At 36.8% G+C, this 24,312-nt stretch overlaps 1 long non-coding RNA gene across 1 annotated transcript in view; it reads left to right on the top strand.

The window, feature by feature from the left end:
* Positions 1-719: 719 nt before the first annotated feature.
* The window catches only part of LOC139157209 (uncharacterized), a 32,962-nt gene continuing 9,369 nt past the window's right edge, over positions 720-24,312 (top strand). Inside the window, exons 1-2 of the long non-coding RNA XR_011557443.1 lie at positions 720-789; positions 11,207-11,281. This is a non-coding gene — a long non-coding RNA (uncharacterized lncRNA). The remainder of the gene's footprint in view (positions 790-11,206; positions 11,282-24,312) is intronic.

Below are 24,312 nucleotides of genomic sequence, written 5' to 3' on the forward strand. Positions count from 1 at the left end.
GCGCTGCCAGAAGCTGAATTTCCAGGTTCCAAAGGAACCCGGAAGTATAGAGCTCCGAAGAGCGGCCAGCAGCATACCCCGGCTCCGTAAGTAATTTCGACTGGCAGTTTTAAGCCGCCTGTCGTGCATTTCTGTTAATCTGATCTGAACAAAACAGTGGATCATATTGGTTCAGATGTGGCATAGTAGACCTCTTGGAATCAACGACACCTATGTACTAGTCGAGCAAGAGTAAATAATTTACCTCTGTGTACACAAGAATTCCTGGAGAGCTACTGTACATTTACTAGATGTTAACTGAAAGAACAATTAAATCAAATGCTTCTTCAAAAACAACAATACTCAGTCTCTTAAAGCATGGATGGGACCCAAGTGATATGAAAGAACATTTAAGTTCTAACAAGCAGTTCTACTAATGAGGCATTCAGCCAGAAAAACCTTATTTTATTCTACAAAATATCCTATTCTACAGAATATCCTATTCTACAGAATATCCTATTCTACAGAATAACACATGAAAGAGCAGTGTTCCTATGCTCTCTGCCCCAGAGTTGTAAATTGTTTGTTTGTTTTTTTCTTTTTGCTGTGAATTTGAATCCATTATGAGATAGGTATGAGGGACTTCAGTCTTCAAAAAGTTTCAAACTAAGTATATATTATCATTTGCAATTTTATTATAGGATCTGCAATCTAAGGGAATAATGCAATTTGTCTACAGCACTTCTTGCTCCCTTCCAAGATTCAACCACTGACATTCAGATGTAAAGCAACAAAGAGACAACGAGAGTGGTAAGAACAGCAGAGGAAGCTTGCTTCCAATCTTTCAGGATATTGCTTACAAGTGCTATGTGCTTAGAGCTCAAAGCATTGTTAGAGACCCAGACACCCACTTGACAGTCTGTTTCTGTTGCTCCCCACTGGGAGGAATTTTCAAAGTATTTCTAGAAGGACTACTGATTCTGTAACAGCTTTATTCCCTATGTCTGGTAAACTTGCAAGATTTGTTTCTCTTGTCATGGACATGTATGTATTTGAACTAGACAGTGTTGTTTCTCCGTGTTATATAATATATGTGAGTCCATGCATAATTATGTATGTATGTATGCATGTATATATTATTTAGTCATGTTTATGTTTATATTAGAGGTAGAGTTCCTATTAAACTATAGCTCTAGATCAGTCTATTCATTTTTTTTTTACATTTGTCATTTAGCTTAACAATTTCTTTGGACATTTGTGGTTTGTTTCAATTTTCCTCCATATATGTATACCTAGGTTATTTTTATATAAAGAAATGTATTACTTAATAATCCACATTATAACAGCAGCCAGAATCTGTTATGCAGAAAAATTGAAAAGTAATGAAACAGTGAAATTATAAGAAAAATTCTTAAATAGGAAATCAAATAAAATAGAAATTTGAACATAAGAATATAAGAACATAAGAAGAGCCATCCTGAATTAGGCAAAAGCCCATCGAGTCTAGCATTCTGTGTCACACAGTGGCCCACCAATTGTCCTTGGGGATCTTGAGCAGAAAGAGAAGGCAAGACCCTCCCTTTCCCCTGAACCCCAACAAATGGTACTCAAGGGAATCTTGCCTGCCTCAACCAACACAGAAGCAGCTTAAACTGCTGGCCGAAATTGCCCCCGGAGCCGGGCGACGCTGCTGTCGGCTCCACGGAGCCCCAAACTTCCGGTTTTTATCTTAAGTTTCCTGAAGGGGTCTTTGTTGGGAGGGGCTTCTTCCTCTTGGTTTTGGCCGGTGCCGTTCCGAGAGAGCCCCCAAGTTGTTGGTTATCCACCTTGGGGGAAATGACCTTGGAGTTTTGAAGGGCTTGGCAGTGAGCGGCCAAGCCCATGATGACCTCTGGGCCATCGCTTCTGCTTTTCTGGACATGCGTATCGTGTGGTCCGAGATTCTGCCCAGACTTGTTTGGCGGAATGCCATATCACCTAAGGCAGTCAACAAGGCCAAGTTAATCAGGCTGTTGGCAAGGTGGTAAGGGAGTTGGGGGGTCACGTAGTGAAACATCCCCTGATAAAATTCTCAACGCCCTGGCTCTACTGAGCCGACAGCATTCACCTCTCAGATGAGGGGAATGCCATTTTCCTGTCGGACCTGCAGAGGTGCCTTCAGGAATTAGTACAGGAGGTTGGGGGGGAGTCGGGGGGCCCAAGATTGAGATCTGACCCCCCCCCTCCATGGCAGGTTAGGGGCGGAAATGGGCAGTAAGAGCGACTGCACATGCTCCTTTGGGCATCTTTTTAAAAGGTGATGGACCGCCTCTCTCCAGGAACTAGAGGTTATCACAACATCGGGGTTTGGAGAGAAGATGCCCATGGGACTCACTGGATCCAATTTCCCTTGGGTGATTGGAGGGTGAGCTCCTCCCACACGCCAAGGGGCATGGCTCGGATCCAGGTGAAGGTGGCTACCTTTACCTGGTTCATCAAGAGTTATGCCCAATGTTGCCAAGGAAGGTTCTGGCAGGAATTTCTGCCCCACTAGTTTTTGGCCTCTGCAGGTCCTTTCTTATAGTTGAATTTGAATATTTAAATTTATGTATTTAAAGTTACGTTATTTAAATATATGTTAATTTAATAAAGTGACCCTATATTTAATCCATACAATGTCTCAGCATCTTTACTCTGCTTCTGGGGCAATTGTGTGATAGAGAAAATATTTATACTCTATCCACCTTTTTTATCCCATGCATAATTTAATACACTTTTGATCAAGTCACCTTTTAAATGCCATCTTTCAAGGCTGAAGAGACCAAGGCGTTGCAACCTGGTATTATAAGAGAAGTGGTCCATTTCCTTTATCATTCTTGTTGCCCTTTTTTGCATCTTTTCCAGTTCCATTATATCCTTCTTGACCAGAACTGTACACAGTACTCCAAATGACGCAGATATGTTTTACAAAAGTATAGATATTAACAAAAATGTTTCCCAAGTGGATAGGTTGAAGAAAACGTGTTTCTGTGCTCTCCAATATACAATGGCTATCTTTGTGGCATTTGACCATTGAAAAGAAAGGTCTTCTGGACTTCCGGTCTGGAGGAGACCGCAGCGGGATCTCTTTGGCAGCGCTCTGCCCCGAGATCCCTTCTACCCCTCCGAAGGTCGCAAATCGCGATCGGATGGCCCGATCCCAGAACAGGGGGCTCCCCTCTGACCAAGGAGCCGTCGCTGAAGCTCCGGAGGCAGCGGTTCGCCCCGCAGCTTCGGAGAAGGGAGAACCGATCTTCCTTGCCTAGGAAGATTCGGCCAGCGCATTCTCCCCTCACCCAGCGGGAAGCAAAAAAAAGTTTAAGAAAGTAAAATTATTGCAACTTATCCGATTGAAAAGGAATACAGCAGATAAAAGACCCAAGGTAAAAAACTTTTTTTCGTTTCATGTTTAAAAACCGAAGATTTGATCGCAGCGAAAGTTTCAAGTGAAAGTTTTTTTTTCCAATAAGGCGAAGGTGAAAGTTGTTTCTTTTTTTCTTGGATTCATCCGCAAATAACAGCCGGATCTAATTTTTTCACTTTCGTTTTTTCCATCTTGAACTTGAACTTTGGAACTTAAAAAATATTTTCCTTACTCTATGGATTAATAAAATAATTTAAATTAGATATGACCATATAGAAAATCTAAACTGCTAAAGGAAATCTGCAATGATGACTGGAATTCGTTTTTTTTAGATCGTTAAAACCATAGTGTTCCGGGCTTAAATTCTGACAGCGGAGGAACACAGCTTTGCTGCCTTTCTTCTCACCTTGTTGATTTTTTGCAATAATGAAATAACGCAATAATTAGAAAATAAATGGAAAATAAAAGGAACTGAAATATTAGATCACAAAGAGTCTATTCAATCTTTCTTTTGGATTATTTACTTCTGGATTAACCTATTTGGATTACTTGCTGATCGTTTCTGGATTATTTGCTGAGAACTTTTCAACATCTGCCTTGTTGTACGAAGCTTAACCTGACTCCATTTTGGGATTTGCCTCTCTACTTCTGTCTTGAATTTGGAAAATAAACTGACTTTATTCTAAGCAAACGAAAACTCTTAATTTGATTTTGCCTTTGGATTTGAAATTGGAACTAAATATAACTATATCCCTTGACACTTGGATTTACAACCCTTACTTCCCAGCACAACTATTTGACCTATAAGAAGAATATAAGTATATAATACTGATATTTTGTCTTTTGAATAATTATTTTTTTCCTTGGTCTCTTTTAGAATTCTTTTTTTTTTCTGTGCACTGCTATTTTCAAAAGAAAACTGATTTGAAACATATGCATTGTTAATAAACCTTGGTTTCCTGCTCCCTTTTTAGTGAATTAAAATATCACCTCCTTCTTTTTTCCCTCCCCTAGAATAATTTTCTCCACTTTTTTTACTAATTTTCTTTTCTTTCCTCTCTCCCTTTTCCTTTTCTCTCCCATAATTTTCCTTTTCTATGCTCCCCTCTATTTTTTATGAATAGCTAATTTTTTTTTTCACCTATTCTGTCCGCTTGTCAGACTACTTCTTTTCAGCTCTTATTTCTTTCTTATTTTTAAAAGTTTTACACCTGGTCTTTTTGGTATTGCATATCTAAAGTTTTAAAAATAATAACATATTTTGAATTTTGTTAGTAATTGGATTGATATATATAGTTATACTTGAAGGGAAATTGTTAACTAGATAAATTGAACAGATTTGGAATTTATAGGAATTCTTTTCCTTTTACTACATATAAATTGAAAGTAATTTTAAATTTCAAATAGTGGATTCAAATTTGATAATGTCAAATACCTCAACCTTTGTTAAAACGGTCAAAAAACAAACTACAGCAACAATTCCCTCCCCACAAGGGTCACCGCATCCTTCCCCATCGCACCAGGTGTTAACCATGTCTACCAGGGAGAAAGACAAAGACAGAACAATGCAGTCCAACTTTGCAACACTACAAGAAACTTTAAATACTTTGAAAGACTTTATGTTTAAATCTCAAGAAGATGCTACCCAACAACGAGAGGCCATAAAAGAGGACGCAACACAACAAAGAGAAGCTATAAAATCCGAGCTGGCAGAATTTAAAACGGAGATGGCTCAATTGAAAGTTGACATGGGAGAGATGAAAGATCAGATAAAGGAGATGCAACAAACATTACAAGAAAGTGATGACCGAGTTAAAAAAGTTGAAGAGAAGTCTGACAAAACTGAAAAAAGAATGGACTACCTTGAAGGCAGAGCTGATGCAAGATACAGAAGATATGATGAATCAATCACTCAGTTGGAGATGCAACGTGCTTCGTATGGGCTAAGATTTCAGAATATAAAAGAGGAAAAAGATGAAGATTTAAAAATGACTATGGCTGAAACTATTGGAGGAATACTCCAAGAGGATCCCACAGCACTACTGAAAGAAATCGATGAAGTTTACAGAACTTCGAATAGCTACATTCGTCGCCATAACCTCCCGAGAGAGATACACATCAAGTTCACAAGAAAAGCTTTGCGAGATGACATACTCCACTGGTCAAGAAACTCCAAACTCCAACATCAAGGAATTGAAATAAAAATATTAAAACAAGTTCCAAGAAGTGTCAGAGAAAGCAGAAGAGACTATCACTTTCTAACTAGAATTTTGATCAAAGAAAATATAACTTTCCGTTGGCTTATTGCACAAGGCCTTTCTCTGACTTAGCGTTCTACAAGATACAAATTGGAAAACGTAGATCAAGCGATGTACTTCTTTGAAAACAGTGGCATCAGCCATCTGGACTATACAACCAAACAACAAGCGGTCCAACAACAACCAGTACAACAGCAACCAGGGGAAAAACCAGTAATCCAACAAGAAGAAGACCTGGGGGCTACTGCTCAGACAATAGAGCAGGACCAAGGCGCCAGAAGAGTTCAACCTCAGCGAGAAACCAAAAAACCTACTAAATGACAATAACTAAAGATTTAAAAATCTTTTCTGTAAATGTCAATGGACTTAATGAACCAAGGAAAAGGAAACAAATCTTCTCTAAAATCAGAAATCAAAATGCTCAAATTGCAATATTACAAGAAGTGCATATTAAAAAAAATAACCAAAAATTACTGTTGAATCCCAAAATTGGAAAAATGTATGCTGCATTAGCAGACCAAAAAAAAAGAGGAGTAGTGATGTATGTTGAGAATTCTATAAATTCCAAACAAATATTTAAGGATAATGAGGGTAGAATATTGATTGTACAAGTTGATATTGAACCTAGACCTCTAGTTATTGTTTCTATTTATGCCCCTAATGAAGATCAAATGACATTTTATAAAAATTTACACCAAACAATAATAAAACTAGCTATTGAAAATTTATTAATAATTGGTAATTTTAATGCTATTGCGAACAGACAACTAGACCATTCGGGGGGGGGAGGTAATAATAAAAGGGAAAAAATAAAAAAACAAGAAGGAATTTGCTACCTAGCACTTTTCAAAAAATGAAAGCGGAATTATTGTTAAATGATGTCTGGAGGGAAAGACACCTTCACAAGAGACAATATACCTTCTACTCCAACCCCCATAAAATTTGGACAAGAATTGACATGGTATGGGCACCAAAAATGGTTGCAGAACAAATAAAAGAGGTTGAGATAGATGTCAATACATGGGCTGATCACAATCCAATAGTGGTCTCTATGAGAATGAATAATAAACAGAATAATTGGCGGATGAATAGAAATATCTTAAATGATAAGAAATATAAGGATTGGATTGAAAAAGAATTAAAAATATTTTTTGAAATTAACAAAAACTCAGACACCACTCCACAAAATTTATGGGATACAGCTAAAGCCTACATAAGAGGATTAACAATATCCTACACAGCAAAATATAACAAGGAAAACAAATTAAAGTATGTACAATTAATAAATGAATTAAAACAATTAGAATTTTTATCGCAGCAACATATTAAGAATAGAGATTTAAAAACAGAAATAAACGTAATTAAACATAAAATAAGAATTATAGAACAAAATCAAATAACTGAAAAAATTAAAAGAGCAAAGCAACACTATTTTGAACATGCAAACAAACCAGGCAGATGGCTAGCATATAAACTTAGAAAACAGAGTCAATCAAAATTAATTAAAAAACTAGAAGACAAAGATGGTACAATAAAATATGATACAGAAGGAAAGGCAGACATTGTGTATAATTTTTATAAAGATCTATATGCAAAAGATAATATTAGTGAAGATGAAGTCTTTAACTATTTACAATCTTCAAAATTACCACAAATAACAGAGGACCAACAGGCCACCATGGATGGACCAATAACAATGGAAGAACTCCTAATAACAATTAAAAAACAGAAAAGTAATAAGGCCACAGGCCCAGATTCCATACCGGCAGAATGGTACAAAATAGAAAATGAAACAATAAGAAATCACATGTTAGAAACCTTTAATCTATGTAGACTCGAGGGCAAAATTCCTAAATCTTGGACAGAATCACTAACAACTTTAATACACAAACCGGGTACAGACCCAGAAAAAATTAAAAATTACAGGCCTATATCATTATTAAATGTAGACTACAAGATATTTATTGCTATTTATGCAGACAGACTTAAAAGAGTCATAAATGGAATAATACACCAAGATCAAAATGGGTTTCTACCAGGGAGACAAATTAAAAATAATCTCAGAACAGTTATAAACACACTAGAGTACTATGAACAATATCCAGGTAAGACAGTATCTTTAATGTTCCTAGATGCCCAAAAGGCCTTCGATAACGTCAATTGGATATTCATAAAAATGCAACTAAATAAAATGAGATTTGGCCCAAAATTTGTTAATTTAATAGAGAATATCTATTCAAAACAAACAACCAATATAATATTGAACAATAACCAACTACCAACACTTGAGATAAATAAGGGAGTTCGTCAAGGTTGCCCTATATCACCATTGCTATTTATTATGATTCTTGAAACTCTATTAATTAAAATAAGAGCAGATCCTAAAATAAAAGGTTTAACTGTAGGAGATGAAACTTATAAAGTCCAAGCCTTTGCAGATGATTTAACGTTTATAATTGAAGAACCGATAATAACAGTCCCCACATTATTGCAAGCTATTGAACAATATGGAAAGGTAGCAGGTTTAAAGATAAACAAAAGTAAAACACTTTTTTTAACTAAAAATATGAGCAAAACACAAGAAACCAAATTAGAAAGCATTTCTGGAATAAAGATTGTTTAAAAAGTAAAATACCTAGGAATAAATCTAACAGTGAAAACAATAACATTAAAAAATGATAACTATATAAAATTACTAACAGAAATTAAAAAAGATTTAGCAATGTGGAATAACCTGAAAATATCATTTCTAGGAAGAGTGGCAACAATTAAGATGAATATTCTACCCAAGGTCTTGTTTCTCTTCCAGGTAATTCCAATAAGTCCAGGGGGAATCTTTTTTAAAACTTTGACAAATCTAGTTAAAAAATTTATATGGCAAGGGAAAAAAGCAAGGATAAAAATAAATTGTCTAGAAGATATCAAAGAACGAGGAGGATTTGGCCTTCCAAACTGGAAATTATATTACCAGGCTGCCGCATTAACATGGGTTAGAGATTGGATAACTCTAGAGAACAAAAGAATATTAAATTTAGAAGGACATGATCTTATGCTTGGATGGCACGCATTTATATGGTACGACAAGGAAAAAAACCATTCATATTTTAAAAGACATACACTAAGGAAGTATCTACTAGAGGTTTGGAAAGACATAAGGAGAAATCATTTTCTAAATATCCCAGAATGGCTTGCCCCACTTGAAGCAATAACGCATCCGAAGTCTATAAAAGACAAGAAAATATCTTTTAGATATAAAGACTTACTAAATGACCAGATGAAGTTAAAATCTAGGATTAAATTACAAGAAGAAGGGATAATAATAGACTGGTGGCATTATGCTCAGATTTGATCTAGATACCAGAAGGATAAAACTCTTTATATTTTTAACAAAAGTAAAAATTTGTTAAGTAATCTAATTACTACCAATCCAACAAAAATGATAGGTAAAATATACAAATTCCTCATTGCTCATAAAAACATAGAGTTGACTTTAAAAGATACTATGATAAGATGGTGCAGAAATATTGGCAAGGAAATAGACATAGACACATGGGAGAAAGTTTGGATTAATAACTGGAAAATGACTAAATCAGTCTCACTAAAAGAAAATCAAATTAAAATGTTCTACAGGTGGCATCTCCCACCAAATAGGATAGCAAAAATGTTTCCCAAAACATCCCCATTATGTTGGAAATGCAAGAATGAAATAGGAACCTATTACCATCAATGGTGGACATGTGGTAAAGCTAAAATATACTGGAAGATGATAGAGAAAATAATAAAAGAAATAGTAAAGCAAGATATAGAAAATACCCCGGAATTCTATTTATTAGGAATTACCAACCAGACTTATAAGAAAGAAATTCTTTACTTAATTATACACATATTAACTGCGGCTAGAATAATATATGCGCAAAATTGGAAGGGGGAAGAAATCCCCAAGGAAGAAGAAGTTATAGCTAAAATATTAGATTGCGCTGAAATGGATATGATGACAAGACGATTAAATGATCAAGAAGATACTAAATTCTATGAAACATGGAACAATGTTTATAAATGGATAGATAAGAAAAAATAAGATATGCAAATTTATCTTTAGTTAATTTTTTGTATTTGTTTTTACCTAGGTGATAACAATATTAATATTAGTTTAAATGTATTTTTTGATGACTATGATACAGTAGTTTAAGTACAAGCAACATATGAAGAACTATGGTTTATATACGTATAGTAGTTGAAATTAGTTTAAATGTATTGTTTGATGATTATGGCATGTTAGTTTATATATAAGCAATATATAAAGAATTTTGGTTTATACACGTATAGTAGTTAAAATTAGATTAAAGGTATTTTTTGATGATTATGGTATATTAATCTATGTATAAGCAATATATTAAGAACTTTACTTTATATATACATAGTACTTAAGACTTTTAAAATCCTAACCCAAATTTACTAGACCTTTTAATATTCAACATATATTCAATTATGTATTCTTTTTCTGTACTTGAATTTATACTTTCAAGAGAAGTGGGGGAAATGCACCCCCACTTTATGTTTAATGTTTGTATGTGTGTCTGTTTATTTTAAGAAAATTAATAAAAAAAATATTTAAAAAAAGAAAGAAAAGAAAGGTCTTCTAGTCCAGCCCCCTGCTCAAGCAGGAGATCCTATAATATTCCAGACTATCTAATCTTTTCTTAAAAACTTCCATTGATGAAGCACCCACAATTTATGAAGGGAAGTTGTTCCACTAGTTAATTGTCCTGTTAGGACTCCATCTTACTTCCATTGAGTCTATATTTGGTTCAGTATATTGAATGCTAGAGGAAAGTGCCAAGAATGTACTTCGGCTATCTCTATTATATTGATTTATTTTCTTTTAGAAAGAGAGAACTGGCAGATAAATATAGTATTTTCAACAAAATAATCCTTAGAATAATTATTCTAATTATCTGGGAGGAACATGTTTTGACACAACATCCACTATTTGTTTGTAAATTTCACAGCAGGTTATTTACTTATTTATTCAATTTCTATAGCCACCCATCACAACAAGGGACTCTTTCTTTTTACTGGTGAAACACAATCTGCGATTAGAATAGTTTTTGATTAAATCTAACAAGGCAAATATCGGTAGTCCTCAACCCTTAGTTTAACAACTATCTGCAATAGCAACAGAACTGAAAAAAATGACTTACCTATAACTGGTCCTCACACTTACAACCATTGCAGTATCCCCTTGGTCATGTGATCAAAATTCATATGCTTAGCAACCATTGTGTATTTTTGACAGTTATAGTAGTGATAAATGTCTTAGAGTCGTATGATCAATATTTGCAAATTTCCCCACTGGCTCCCAACAAGTCAAGTCAATGGGGGAAACCAGATTTATTTAGCAACCACGTGAGTCACTAAACAAATGGGGTGACTTAATAACTTTAGCAAAAGAGGTTGCGAAATTGGACTTAACAATGAAAGTTCCAGTTCTATTTCTGGTTATAAACTGAGGAATACCTGTAAGATAGTTTTCTATAAAAAGAGTATTATATCATTTGAAAAAGTACATATATTTTCTATGTTTCAGGAATTAATTCTCCATATAAGCATACAGGAGGAGTAGAAAACCCTTGTTTTGAAGAAACCTGGGACACCTTAATTGGTATGTATCTGTTCTTCTCCTTGGTTCTTTTTCATATTTCTTCTCTTTGATTATGTCTTGCCAAAAGTAGAGCAGAGTAATAAAATGATATAATTTTGTGGATAGCAGTTGCATAAGCAATACAATAAATATCTGGAGATTGAGATGCCAGGCCAAATTAAGATGAAAATAGGAAAAAAGGAGAATTCAACAGAGTGGTTACTGCTGCAAACACAGAAAACTAAAGAGAAAGTAATTTCTCATAGTGATACTTTCAACAGGCCAATATAATGAGTAAAAGATAGGTGGGTCCTCTGGCTTCAACCTAGATGTTAAACTATTATTGTTGAGCAAATCTTTCACTGTTACTCTGATTGACATTGTATATGGAGTCAGGCAGACTGACTTGTTTAGTTGTTCACCTTGCTAAGTGGCTCTTCGTGCCATCCATAACAATAATAAAAACAAGGCAACAGATTTTTACTCATGGAGCATATGGAATGCCTCGGGTACAAATGTCCATTTAGCAATCAATCACAAGTATATGCTAAATAAACAGGTAATTTACTCCAAAAGTGTATTTACACAAGGAATTCAAAATTGCAAGTAAGAAGAAGCCTCTGCAGTCTGACTTGGATTCAATCACTCTGCAGCGGTGGCCATTTTTAACCTTATGACCATTTGGGGTTATGACAGGCAATTTCCAGAAGCCCATATGGTCGGCTGTTTTTATATTTCCCTAGTCACATGGCCAAACAAGATCCAGGGTTTTTGCAGCTGGCACCCATTTTGTTTCCCATTCTGCTGTGTGGAGGAGAGGACTGGAGTTCTATGGTTGTTTTTTGAAGTATTTTAAAATATTCTGTTTGGTTACTGTATAACTGTTTGTTTGAAAGCACTCTGAAAACTGCTTTGCTTCTTTTTAAGTACTGTATTTTGCAAACTGTTGTGTTTTCAAGTGCAGTATTTTGCAAAGATAAATTCCACCACTCCACTTTGTGTGCCTTCTTGACAGCCTTGCTCAATGGCAGCAATTTATTTTGCTACATGCTACAAGCCTGCTGCATGACTCCCAGAGACCAATAAGATCACACAGAGTTGGCCTCCTCCGAGTTCCATCAACTAAGCAATGCAGGTTGGTGGGACTGTGTGGGAGGGCCTTCTCTATGGCCGTCCCGGCTCTATGAAATCCCGTCCCGATGGCCCATACTGCTCCCACCCTACTGGCCTTCCAAAAGGCCACAAAGACCTGACTGTGCCATCAGACCTGGGGACCATGAAACTGACATCTGTCAGGGTCAATTATGCTGTATGTATGTGTGTGTGTTGCCTGGATTGATTGAGTTATGGGGGGTTTTAATTGGAGTTTACAGTTTTAGATCTTCCTTATTTGGCTTCTTTTTTATTGTATTTGTATTTTTATATCATTGTAAGCTGCTCTGAGTCCATCGGGATTGGGTGGAAATCCAATCCAATCCAATCCAATCCAATCCAATCCAATCCAATCCAATCCAATCCAATCAAATCAAATCAAATCAAATCAAATCAAATCTAAAGCCAGAAGTCCTGTAAATCCCACTCCTACTCCACTTTGTGCTTTAATTCCCGGGTGAAAGGCTTGCATCTCGAGAAAGTTAGCACCCGCTCCTCCCCTAGACAAATGAAGTATTCTAAGAAATATTAAAAAGGCAGAATATTAAACTTCCCTGGATGAGAAAGGGAGAAACATATTTTTAAAGATAAAGAGCAGCTCTCTGCTCCCAGTAGATATTTGGTGCCCATTGAGCAGGACTGGGCCAGACTATCTACATGACAATTAGATCTTCAGCTCCAGGGTGATGGGATTAAGATATGACCCTCAGGATATAATAGGATTAGCCTTCTATCATCTAGGGCTCACTGCATTTCAAAATTTCCTAAGGACATTGCATCACCCAGCAAGGTTCATCCAAACTTATCTCAGACAACCTCAGTTATGACCCCTGCACAGCCCCATGGAAGTCTGACAGCAGCCAATAAAATAAAGGAAGCTCAAATTCAAAGCACAAGAGAGGGTATAAATACCTCTCACTCTGCATTCCATGTGGCCATATGTGGCCAGGTCTTGTCCCTCAATAAACCATCTTTCCAGCCAGCCTCCATGTTTCCAGTGTTTCTTCCCACTTGAAACCACCTCAAGTACTGGCTCTTTCTTTGATGTTAGCATCAGTTATATTTCAATGGTTTCTCTGCAATTAATACAGATTATATTGGTAAATTCCATTGCCCAGCTTTATTTATTGTGAAGTTTCAAAAGCCAACATAGGCTGGGCAGAAAAACAAACAAACTTGCATTTTATTTACCAGTTCTCATTCTCGTAACTCACGTTGCTGTTATGTTCCACTGAATCATAGCCACTCTGGATGACTATGGAGAAAAACTCTCTGAACTGCACCTTTTTCCCCTGTATTACACAATTTTTGCAGGTGCATTCCTATAGTTTCCTGTATTTTATCTGTTCATCTCATGGACTGTTGGCATCTTCTTCTCCTTTCATTTATTTTATCCAGAGTTATCATTTTTTCCATAAATGTATCCACCCATATGTACAAATTATATTAGAATATAGGGGCGGGGAAATCAATTTAATTCTTTTTCATTCTTTCATAGAAAAGGATTATTTTAGAGAAATGTTCCTGTTTGGATTGCATTTATTTAATTATATGATGGCCAAAGAGTGCATGTGAAAGACCTTCTTTCTGTGTGCAATCATTTCTCTAGGCTATTAACTGTGACTTCTGTTAAATGTGGCAGTTACCATTATTACAAAGGGGAGGAAAAAATACCCCATACCCCACTTTAAATACATTATTTAAATGTATTTAAATAATCTTTCTGGCCATCCATTTGGTGGACATTTTCAAAAAGTATTTTATACCCTCACAGTAGAAAGCAATTGTATTTGGAAGACTTAGCAGTAAAATGAAACCAGGTCACCAAACAACACAGTGACTGGACACCATCAAAGCTGAAACCAAATAGAGTACAGAAAAACTCAAAGAAATAGTGCAAGATTGGAAGATGAGGAGATACCTGGCTCATAGAATCAACAAGTTCAACACCTTTGAATGGATAACATTCCTGGTGCTCTTTGAACTTGGTTGTTTTCTTGCAGATGTTTCATTATCCAACTACCATATTTTTCAGAGTATAAGACACATATTTTTCCTCCTTAAAAGAGACTAAAGATTTGGCGGCATCTTATACTCTGAATGTAACATTTTTCCCCAGACATAACTAGCTGCTAATTATCTTCCCAGCTCTTACCTTGCAAGCTCTTTCATTGTTTTTCTCTGTGAAAAATGTTTTCCAAGCCCTAAGTCCATGCAGGATTTTTTTCATTGCTCTACTTGCTCAGAATGTTTCTTTCTAGCCCTAATGAGGTGCTAACAATGTTCCCAGTTCTTAAGACTTGCAATCTATTTCATTGTTATTCTCTGCAAAGAATGTTTTCCAATCCTAAGTCTTTGCATTTTTTTCCATTGTTCTATTTGCTCTGAATGTTTCTTTCCAGCTCTAACCAGGTGCTAACAATGTTCCCAGCTTTTACCAGCTTGCAAGCTCTTTCATTGTTACTATCTCCAAATAAGGTTTTTTAAGCCCTAACCAGGGGGTAAAATAGTATGCTGAACTGACCAAAAAGGAGGCTATCCAGATTAATATCTGGTAGGTGGATATTTTTCCTATTTTCTAAGGTGCGTCTTATACTCCAGTGCATCTTATACTCTGAAAAATATGATAGGTAACATCATTGTTGATAGTGTGATCAGGATTAGCACTGATGACGTTGCCTAGTTTGGATAATAAAATATTTGCAAGAAAACAAGCAAGATCAGAGATAATCGAATAGGTAGCAGTTAGCCGCCCCAAGTCTCCAGAGAGGGGCGGCATACAAATCCAATAAATAAATGGTTGCCATATATGAATAATTTAGAATTAGTCTTATTTCATGCAGGTCTTTCTGTTTGTCAACATCATATGTGTGGATTGTTCATATAAATAATAATATAATTAAATAAGATTAATACTTAAATCAGGATGGTCACATACAACCTCTGTGCACCCATTTTGGGACATTTATATTACACTTAATATTTATAGTTTGTGCCCTTGCTGTTCAACTTGTGATCCAAGTGAGCTTGAAATGGAACAATTTGCTGCCACTGGGGCACCACCACCAGTTTGCCCAGGCCAGCTCACAGTTACTGGCTCACCCCAGTCACTCATCCTGGCTGACTCACCCTGGCTGATATACCGCAGCCTACTTGCAGTAGGACAGCTTGCTATGGGAGATTGCAGAGGCGAAGGAAACTTCCTTCCTCTTTCTCTCCCTCTCTCGCTGTGGGACAAGTTGCTGTGGGAGAAAGCCAGAGGCAAGAGGAACCTCCTCCTCTTCCTTCTTTCTCCTTCTCCTTCACTCATCTCTCCTTGATCTATCTTACCATTCCCACCAATACCCGGATTGTGGGGGCAATATGCCTGTTCTGTTAAAAAGTGCTGTTGCTAACATATTGTAAGCTGCCCTGAGTCTAAGGAGAAGGGCGGCATAAAAACTAACTAACTAACTAACTAACTAACTAACTAACTAACTAACTAACTAACTAACTAACTAACTACATACATACATACATACATACATACATACATACATACATACATACATACCTCTTGAACTCTATAAGGAGGAGAAAGTTCCCCCCAGCACTTTCCATTGGCCAGGGTGAGTTACCACAGTGAGCTGGACAAGGTATAGTAGCCAGGTTGAGTCAGCCAGGGTGAGCTAGCAGCAGCAAGCTGGCAGTGGTGAGTTGTCCTAGACCCGAGAGGCCTTGAGTATAAAAGTAACAAGTATTGCTCCATTTTTCTTATCAACGTCTATGTTTACAACTATTTATTTTAAATAGGACTAAATACAATAAATTAATATAATAAATACAGAAAGAAATACAGCATTTCTGGCCATAGATTTCTCTTATAATAGAGGCATATATGACCATAGAGGCTGTTCAAAGAAAGCCTTATATGAAAATAGCTGAAGTTTAAAATGTTTGCAAGCTGTTTCCAGGCCATGGCAAACTTCAGGACAAAATGCAAAACAAGATGGCCAAATATGAAAATGAAACAAAACAGTTTCTTTGGAAGAAAACATGAAAGATGTATTCCCAGAACCACCAGTGTTCTTTGTATATGAAGCCTAAGGCTCTTGTGTCTCCGAATCTTAGATGATAACTAGTGATAGGTGAACCGAACCCACACAATTCAGGTCCATACCAAATTTTGCTGTGTTTGGTATGCCGAACACGAACCTGAAATTTTTTTGAAACTTCAGGCAAAGTTCGGGGTCGCGTTCGGTGTTCGGAGCTTTGATGTCACAGGCAGGTTGCTAAGGACGCCAAGATGATCACTTCCTGGATTCCATGTTTATTTTTACATGAAAGGACCGCCCTTTGCTTGCAGTGCCGCTGCGGCGTCCTTTTTTGTAAAAATAACAATGTTTATTTTTATGTGAAGACCTCCCTTTGAAGGAGCTGGGGAATCCCTCCCACAAAGTGATTCCGGGGGCTGAACCTTGACGTCGCCGACAGGTTGCTAAGGACGCCAAGGTGACCACTTCCTGGATTCCATGGAATCCAGGAAGTGATCACCTTGGCATCCTTAGCAACCTGCCAGTATACGTGACGTCAAAGCTCCGCCCCTGGAATCTTTTGGTGGGATTTCCCATTCGGGTTTGGGTTTGGGTTTGGGTTCGGTTCGGGTTCGGCTGAATTTTGCGTAAATTTCATCCGAACTTACCGAACCCGAACACCGTTGGGTTTGCCCATCACTAATTATAACATAGAATGCTGTTCTGTAGACTGCCAGTAATTAATAGTCAGAAGTATAGTCACAAGAAGGCACCAGATGTCAGGAAGCACATGATTCTTCTGTCAAATTAGCATCAACATTTCGTGGGTTTTTATTATCAATGGAAAATGAATTCTACTATATTTATGGGCCAGAAATATGTGCTTGCTCCCTATACTTTCATTTCTTCTTCTTCTTTTTTAAACTTTTACTTTTGTTAGATGCATGTTTGTATGAGTGTTGCTAAGGCCGGATAAGTGTACTCTGTGCACACATAATAATCTGAGAATTAGTCATAATTTCAGCTTCACACATGAGCCAGATGGTGTTTGCAGTTGCACCCCCTATACTCCAGAATCCTCCAGATTGGTAAATGTAGTAGAGAGATACCTATAAGTTTCTGAATAACACTTTACAAAAGTGTTTACTTTGCTATCAAGGTAATAAAATTCCAAACTCAAGCCCTGGGCTGTTTCATAATTGACCTGAGCATGTCAGAATTCGTTCCTACTGACAAAGAAGCATTTTCCCTCCTAAAAAACAATGTGTGTCTGTATATTTTGTTGTGGTTCTGGATAAAAATGTTTCTGCAGTGTGGAAACTGATCAGCTATTTATTTCTGACTACACAGCCTAACCAGAGGGGATTGTACAGTGTTCTATTATGGTTTTTGTGTCATATTACACTTCACTTGCTTTTTATTTTAGCCAAGGCTAATCTGAATATTCAAGGATTAAAGGTTTCCAATGGTTTGGGAATTTTAATACAAATGCATAACTCAAGGGGAAAACATAAGAGTGCTACTCTTCTCATGCCCACATTTAAAATGTGGAATTCATGGAAAAAGAAAAGTCCAGTTAAATGTTTTTAGCTAGCAATTTTGTGCTAAATTGTTGGCTTATGCTCTTTGGGGTTCAGCATTTCACTGTCTCATGCTCTTAACTTTCTGAACAAGGTACGGAATTTGGTATTCAAGTTGCAGCCTTTGTTTTATAGATGAGATTGTGTTTTAGAAGTTACTTCAATGAAGTGTGCTTGTGAGTGAGCCGTGTATGAAAGCCTGTTGAGAATAAGAATGGAATAAAATGGAATGGAATGGAATTCTTTATTTTCCAAGTGTGATTGGACACACAAGGAATTTGTCTTTAATGCATATGCTCTTAGTGTTCGTAAAATAAAAGATACTTTCATCAAGAATCATTACGTACAACATTTAATGATTGGCATAGGGTACAAATAAGCAATCGGTATTAATATAAATCATAAGGATGCAACCAACAAGTTACAGTCAAAATGGGAGGAGATGGATGATAGGAACGATGAGAAGACTAATTATTATTATTATTTATTGGATTTGTATGCCGCCCCTCTCCGTAGACTCAGGGCGGCTAACAACAGTGGTAAAACAACATGAACAATCCAATTAATAAAAACAACTAAAAAACCCTTATTATAAAAAACCAAACATACACACAAACATACCATGCATAGCTTGTAATAGCCTAGGGGGAAAGGATAACTTAACTCCCTCATGCCTGGCGACAAAGGTGGGTCTTAAGTAATTTTCAAAAGACAAGGAGGGTGGGGGCCATTCTAATCTCCGGGAGGAGTTGGTTCCAGAGGGCCGGGGCCGCCACAGAGAAGGCTCTTCCCTTGGGGGCCGCCAAACGACATTGTTTGGTCGACGGGACCCGGAGAAGGCCAACTCTGTGGGACCTTATTGGCCGCTGGGATTCATGCGGTAGATAATAGTAATGCAGCCTTAGTGGATAGTTTGATAGTGGTGAGGGAAATATTTGTTTAGCAGTGTCTAGCTGTCTTGGTGTGCAGTGCTCTGTAGCATCATTGAGGGTAGGAGTTGAAACAATTTATGTCCAGGATACGAGGGATTAGTAAATATTTTCAAGGCCCTCTTTTTGATTCATGCAGTAAACAATGGAAGGCAGGTTGGCACTAATTTTTTTTTCTGCAGTTCTGATTATCCTCTGAAGTCTCTGTCAGTCCTGTTGGGTTGCAGCACCAAACCAGACAGTTATAGATGTGCCGATGACAGACTCAATTATTCCTCTGTAGAACTGTATCAGCAGCTCCTTGGGCAGTTTGAGCTTCCTGATTGGCACTGAAGAAACATTCTTTGTTGTGCTTTTTTGATGACATTTTTGATGTTAGGTGTCCATTTCAGGTTTTGAGATATGATAGAACCTAGAAAGCTGAAGCTCTCTAATTTTATTTAATTTAAATTTATTCAATTTGTATGCCGCCCAATCCCATAGGACTCAGGGCGGCTTACAACAATAAAAAATAATACAATAATAAAAAGAAGTCGAACATCAACAGTAGATTAAAACTCAATTATAACCCTAATGAACCCATTATAAAAACCCTAAAAAATTAATCTAACAAACATACATCCAGATGAACATAATTCGGGCATGTCTGATGTTAGAGTTCACAGCCCCCAGTCCTGTCAACAAAGCTAGGTCTTAATAGCTTTTCAAAAAGCCAGTAGAGTGGGAGCAGTGCGAACATCGGGGGAGAGTTGGCTCCATAGAGCCGGGGCAGCAACAGGAAAGGCCCTCCCCCATGGTCCCGCCAACCTACATTGTTTAGTCGATGGGACCTGGAGGAGCACAATTTTGTACAATCTATTAGGCCTCTGGGAGGTAGGTGGCAGGAGACAGTCCTGAAAATAATCATGCCCTAAGCCATGTAGGGATTTATAGGTGATAACCAACACCTTGAATTGTAACTGGAGACTAATTGGCAGTGCAACACAGGGAGTGTTGGTGTTATATGGGCCTACCAAGGTACACCCATAAAAGCTCGTGCTGCTGCATTGTAGACTATCTTCAGTCTCCGAACACTCTACTGTTGATACTGTGTTGTCTAGTATCATAAGAGGTAGTAGAATAGGATGATTTCTCTTAAAGTCTACTACCATTTCTACAGTTTTTAGTGTGTTCAGTTCCAGATTGTTCTGGTCACACCACGAGGTTAGTTGTATGTGGTTTCACTGTCATGTCAAATGAGACAAATCACTGTTGTAGCATCTGCAAACTTCAGTAGTTTAACAGATGGATCGTTTGAGATGCAATCATTGGTATAGAGAGAGAAGAGATCAGCAGAGGTAGCTTGCAGTACTGCACTCTAACCACTGCACCACCTGTACAGTTAGCACCCCCACCCAAGGCTGTGTCCTCTGTGTGCTAATTGTACAGGTGGCGCAGTTGTTAGAGTGCAGTACAGAAAGCTACTTATGCTGACCATCAGCCCCCAGCAGTTTGGCAGATTGAATGTCACCAGGCTCAAGGTTGATCCAGCTTTCCATCCTTCCAAGGTGGGTAAAATGAGGACCCAGATTGTTGGGGGCAATATATGTTGACTCTGTAAACTGTTTAGAGAGCGCTGTAAAGCACTGTGAAGTAGTATATAAGTCTAAATGCTATTGCTATTTTGCCTAGTTTCACCTGCTACTTCCTGTCCATTAGGAAGTGTGTGATCCACCTACAAGTTTGTTCAGGTACCGCTAGCTGATTTAGTTTAATTAGAATAATGTCTGGTATGTGGTGCAGAGCCATATTAACAGCATAATCTGTGGATCTATTTGCTCAGAATGCAAATTGAAGGGGGTTTAACAGTGGATCCATGATGGTTTTCAAATGGGACATCACTAGCCTTTCAAAGGTTTTCGTAATCTACAGATATTAGAGCAACAGTTCCTTGATAGAGGGCTTCTTCAGCACTGGGATGATAGTGGAGCATTTGAAGCAAGAAAGAACATGTCTAGCAATTTATTGAAGATTTGGATGAAGATGGGGCCAAATGATCAGCACAGACTTTAAGCAAGAAGGAGTTATCTTGGCTAGGTCTGGTGCTTTTACTGGCTTCTGTATGCCAAATAGATCTTGCTTTTGCTTTTCTGTGATCACCAGGGATTGTGAACCCAATGAAATGGGATTAGTTGTAGGAGGTTTGGCTTTGTTGGTGTGTCTGGGATGGAGGTTGTGGAGACAGGTGGCTGTAGTTTCCTTTCAAGTCTGCGGTAAAACACATCCAGATCATCTGTCAGTTGCTGATTTCATTCAGCTTGGGAAGGTTTGCTGGATTTCATATTTCATCACCAGTCAGGTGCTTCCCAAGCACTTAGGACTGCGTGATGTAGTGGTGAATTATGTATGCCGATCTCATTAATGTTACTGTAGAGGTGTAGTGCATAATGGATTGTCATTAATTTTCTGGTTTTCCTATCCAAGTTGTCCAGCTCTGCTTGAGTCCAGTTCACTATACCAGCTGTGTAACTAATGACAGGTATGGCCCAAGTATTTATAGCCTTGATTGTGTTGCCACCATTCAGTTTGCTCTTCAAAAAATTTATGGTCCTCTGGATGTACTCTTTGCTGATCACAGTTTTCACATGACCATGCTTGATATTATCCAGTTGCAAGATGCCCAAGTATCTGTAGGATTCTGTCTGGTGGCACTTGATGGTTTGATGATGATGATGATTCTTCATATAAAAATTTGGTAAATGTTCTTATTAAGAAAGGGATCATCGTGGAGATCTCAACAACAGAACTTTTCATAGCCAAGATGATAAGACCTGGAGGGGTGGAGCTCAGGGCATTAAGCAGATTTGGCTTCTGATCATGAACTGAATTGATGCCTTCTTCCTGTCAATCAGTCACTGGATACTTTTTATTGTACAGGTCTTGGATTCTTCTCCTTGAACACCAACACTATTGTCTGATGGGGGAAGAATACTTTCATTCTTGAATAGATATGAAACCACATCTCGTAATACCTACTTTCGTTAATTTAAAATGAAGAAGTAGCGGGAAAAAAACCTGTTTGGGTGTGATAAAATGCAGCATACAAATCCCAGCTGTTCTGGCAACTGAAGCTTCTCTTAGCTGTTTTAGTCATCACACTTGATCGAATTGTGAACACAATATGGGATATTGAAACACTTACTGCTATAAATGCTTTCATTGTAGCATGCTACCTAGGTAATCTATATACATGCCGAGCTTCTGAATAGCATGCACTCTTACAAATGTTCAAATGCTTAAAGGCATTTTATGTGCTAGCAATTATTATGTTGCCCAACCTGCTGCTGTCCAACTTATGGGAATCTGTTCTGAATATTTTTGTCAGCAGTACCACCCCTTTTGCAAGAAATTTCTGAAGAAAATGTCAAGCTGTGACCATTACTCTATGATACGGGGTGGAGCGGGGCAGTAAAGTGTACTTTTATATAGACTTAAGAAATATAATAACATTTTGATGAAACTGTGCTTGGTGGTATTTTACACATTCCTGCAGAAATTCAGTTTTTGGTTAGAATCTGGTTTGCCAATATAGCATTATACATAATGTAAGGGATGGAAGAACACTTGCTTTTAGTATGGTACCCAAAGGGGAAGATATTAAAGTAAAAGAAGACGGTGATATAAAACATTTACAAGGCTATCAACTGATGATACATTTGTGTTTCACATGCATTGCTGGAAAATATTTAATTTAAAAAAATATATATATGAAGGAAGAATGATTTCTTTGAAAGGATTATTTATTCAAAAACAAATGTATCTACTGAAATTACTTAGTAACATATTAGAAGAATGGATTTAAATATAAATCCTTAATATTTGTTCATATTAAGCACATTCTTCTTGTATTCTAACATGTTTTACTTTATAGATTGAATCCATAAAGTTATATGAATGGAGCTTCCTTTCTTTTATCATGAGCATAATTAATTTTTAATAGGATTAACAATGGAATGACATCTTCGAAGAGATAATGATATTCAGAAAATCATTAAAGGTTTAGCAGAGACCCTCGTGGTTTTTTTAAAAATTGGGAGCATATATTCTTTAATTTGGTTGTTATTTTTCTATTTATTTTTTATTTATGCTGGGTTTTTTCCCTCTCTTAATTGTATGCAAAATTCTTAAGGTGTTGGGTGGTCTCAAAATTGTTATTCCATTCTGGTATTACCTAAACATAATAATTGACTCTGAAATAAAGATTTAGAATCAAGAAAGAAAAGACCACATAACATTGTGTTTTCTTTGTTTAATAAATGTTTTACAGATAAAAGAATACCTATATCTCGATGAGGTATTTACCTTTTGTATTTTTGCATCCCTCAGTGTACTTCCTCTTGCCATATTGCATATTGTGATTCACATTCATAGATCAGTGTGCAATTCACAGAAATATCAAGGTTTAAGGATGCAGTTAGACTAGATAGATAGATGGTTATATATCAGGAACCAGACGATGGGAAAGCCTTCATGGCAAAATTCTTTAGAAAAGTCCTGGATTACAAAACATAATTTTTAAAGATGTGCAAGCAGACCCAATATGTTCCCTGGAGAGAAAAAAGAATGTTTATTGATAAGACATTTGATATAGTTGGATACACATAAATCCATATGGCTTGTACTTTTTCTTTGCACAATGTACTTTTGTTTTGTACAAAGTTGAATGTGCACAACAGCATGTGAAATTGATTGTCAATCAGTGTTGCTTCCTAAATGGACAGTTTGATTTCACAGAAGTTTGATTTACTTGGAGTTATATTGTGTTGTTTAAGTGTTCCCTTTATTTTTTTGAGCAGTGTGCGTGTGTGTTTGTGTAAAATTTTGAAAGAAAAAACAGTTTTTCCTCAAGACTCTTTTGAGTGATTTTACAAATGACAATAAATATTTCTTGCAAGAAATAACTTTTTAGTTCATGATTTTTAGTTTTAGATCTCATTCAAGCCATTTATTAATTTGCTTTACTTTCCTTTCCCACCACACTTTTGATTCCAATATTGGGCTTTATTTTGTATTGCATTTCATTTTTAAAATCATATTTTAAGAGAATGTGGAGTTTTTTGCCCCAACGATTGTAATTCCTAGGTTACTCTATGGCATTCATTTCTTCTTTCTTCAAATCAGTCAGAGGTTAGGTCCTTTTCTGTTTGTTTGTTTTTTTCATTGGGTAAAGTTGTAATTTACAACTTTAAAAGTTGGGAGTTTTTAAAATGCTGTAAAAGAAGCCTATACACATATTGTGTCTGTGTCTATGTGGGTCTTTCTGGGTGTAATAGTATAGTATTAGTACAGTCAGAATCACTTAGTTGAATTCGGAAACTATAAAAATTAAATAAATGCAT

The sequence above is a fragment of the Erythrolamprus reginae genome, chromosome 1 (assembly GCF_031021105.1).
Source record: "Erythrolamprus reginae isolate rEryReg1 chromosome 1, rEryReg1.hap1, whole genome shotgun sequence".
In the NCBI taxonomy this organism is placed as follows: Eukaryota; Metazoa; Chordata; class Lepidosauria; order Squamata; family Dipsadidae; genus Erythrolamprus; species Erythrolamprus reginae.